Below are 2,638 nucleotides of genomic sequence, written 5' to 3'. Positions count from 1 at the left end.
TACCAGGGGAGGGACGGCATTGGCAGAGGGTTTTTGTGGTTGAGCAACTCAACCACATGGTTAGTGAAATGAGGCCTCTTATGTCCCATAGCAAGAATCCCAGAGGAAGGAGCTTTAACTGGTTGACCTAAGTCAGATCAGACATCTCTGTGGTTTCAGTCTTCCTATGACCACAAGATGACTGCCACAGCTCAGGCCATCATTCCCAAGGTCAGGCAAGAGTAAACGGAAGGTGGTAGGCCAACTTTATCTGTTCTTTTATTTATGTGAAAAAGCAAAGATTTTTCCAGAAGCTCTCCCATAGATACTTGCTTGTATTAACCAAACAGGATCCCCTGGAGAGCACCTCTAGCTACAGAGGCAGCCAAGGAAGCAAGATTTAGATGAAAGTCCTGGCAACCCAACACTACTGGAGTTACAGTATCAAAGAGGAAAAGAAGTCCTGGAGAATTTTAAAAGCAGATATGTTCACAGTTGTTAAAGAAAAAAAAAAAAAGACCCAGTGAGACTGAACTCCAATGACAGGGAGAGTGCTGAGAAGTGACATTAGAGACATGGGAGAACCAATGGCCCTGCCCTTCGACACATGTGAAAGTGTGATCCACCCCCAGAGGTTGGCCTGCTCCCCTTCACCCTCCTGGGATGTCCCCACCCAGCTGAGGCCCGCCCTGCTCAGGGCACCCAGCACCCTCTAACTTGGCCTGTTGCCTCCAGGACCTGCCTGCTGCATTCCATCCACCATCTGTGACTTTTATAAAGTAAAACCTCTTAAACATCCCTTAGACCTAGAAGTGACTCACGTCCAAGCGTCCCCATGGCCCTTGGAATCACCGCTGACCCAGCCTCCATGCTGCTGCCCCTCTCCCTCCTCCTGCCATCTTTCCCAGCGGCTCATGCCCTGAGGGTTCTAGAAATGGTCAACGTGAACACACAGCCTCCCTCGAGTCCTCCCCTTCTGTCAGTTCTAGCACCAGCAGGAGCCCTCTCTCCAGGCTTTTCCTCACTGGCGCTCCACCCTGGGTAGGTGCATGTCACTCTGGAGGGCTCAGATGTCCCCTCGGTGTCCTCTTGCCATCGGTCTCTGAGGTGGTGGGCAGCTATGACCTTGGTTACTCTCACTGCTGCTCTGGCCTGAGCTCTAACCCTGATCTGAGCCACGGCTGGGACTTCACTGGAATCAATATGGACACCTGGAGCCAGCAGGAGACTCAGGCTTCACTCCTCCAGGGGCCAGAGAGACAAGGACAGGCACAGGGTCCAAGAGGACCCAGGCTGGGCTCACCCCTTTGTGACTGGCTGAACAAACTAAGAGGGCAATAGGAAGGGTAGGTAAAGTCATGGGCTTTGGGCACTAAGCAGAGTGGGTTTTGAGAGCATTCTGAGTCCTGGTGACTGTCAATCATCAACTCTGCAATGCAGTGTTGCTATTAGAGGTATTAAGAGTATCTAATAAGGGTAAATTCTCCATACTGAGGCACTCTAGTGGGTCAGGTGTGTGGCTGTCATTTTGACTCAGAGATGGTTTTTACCTTTAAGCTTCTAATATTTATCCTCAAAGGTGCTATTTGGCACATTCAAAAATATGTCCTCATTTGTAAAGGCCCTTTTTGGCTTCCTTTAATACGTGAAGAAGGTTGATCTCCATTCTAACAATAATGGCTGGAAGAAAATCTTACTAAGCTCCTCATCTTAAATTAGGGAAATTGAAAACCACCATTGAAAGAGTGGACCCCACATCCACCAGAAAATTAATTCAATTATAAATAACAAGATTGTCCATTCTCGAATGGCAGCCGAGGCCCTACTCCTGCGTGTCACATGGAAATAAGGCTGCCTCCTTCCTCTAGGAGGGGTCCAGCAGGTGCCCCACACCTTTGACCACCCTCTTCAAAGGAACAATTTTCTAAAATTTGAACAAAGGTATCATCATTAATCAGATGGAGACTTTCTTTCTTTTATTTATCATCCTTTTCACATCAAGGGCAGTGGATGCCAGAACTCACAACCCTGTGGTGTTTTCAATATAGTGCTAAATCAGGATTCTTATTATCGGATCTTGGTTCCACAGATTGTCATGGAGTTGACTTTTGAGATTAATTTGAGTCTTTTTTTATTACTTTTTAATACCTAATTGTCATGCAGTTCATATAATTGACAGCATTGTGATTCTGATCAACCAAGTAGATGGTGGCAGATAACCCACCAGTCTCTCTCTCCTGGGTGGTCCTCTTGCAGAGCAGAAGCCCCAGCCACATAGTGAACCCGTGCCCACAGCCTGGGCATGGAGTGGCAGCTGCAGGAGATCAGGGAAGCTCCCATTTGGGACTAGTTCCTATCTTGGCCGATTGGATGAATCAGAGAGATTTTTGGAAACTTCTCAGGCTAACCCAATTTACATTATAGTTACACTTTAATTGCATTTTAATGTCTAAATGCAGTTGATTGTGAAAACTGTGTCACATCATTTAAGGAAACTAGAGCTTTTTTTATGGAAATGCAAAAAGACCAGCAGGGTAACATCACATAGCCCAGCGGTAAAGGGGGATCTGGCCTGGACGCCCCTTCTGATGGTCCTAGAGGAGGGGTCCAGCAGGTGCCCCACACCTTTGACCCTTTTGTGCTTGCCCTCTCTGCTGCA

This window comes from Urocitellus parryii (assembly GCF_045843805.1).
Source record: "Urocitellus parryii isolate mUroPar1 chromosome 13 unlocalized genomic scaffold, mUroPar1.hap1 SUPER_13_unloc_5, whole genome shotgun sequence".
In the NCBI taxonomy this organism is placed as follows: Eukaryota; Metazoa; Chordata; class Mammalia; order Rodentia; family Sciuridae; genus Urocitellus; species Urocitellus parryii.
The sequence above is the reverse complement of the archived record's forward strand: the minus strand, read 5'-3'. Positions refer to the sequence as shown.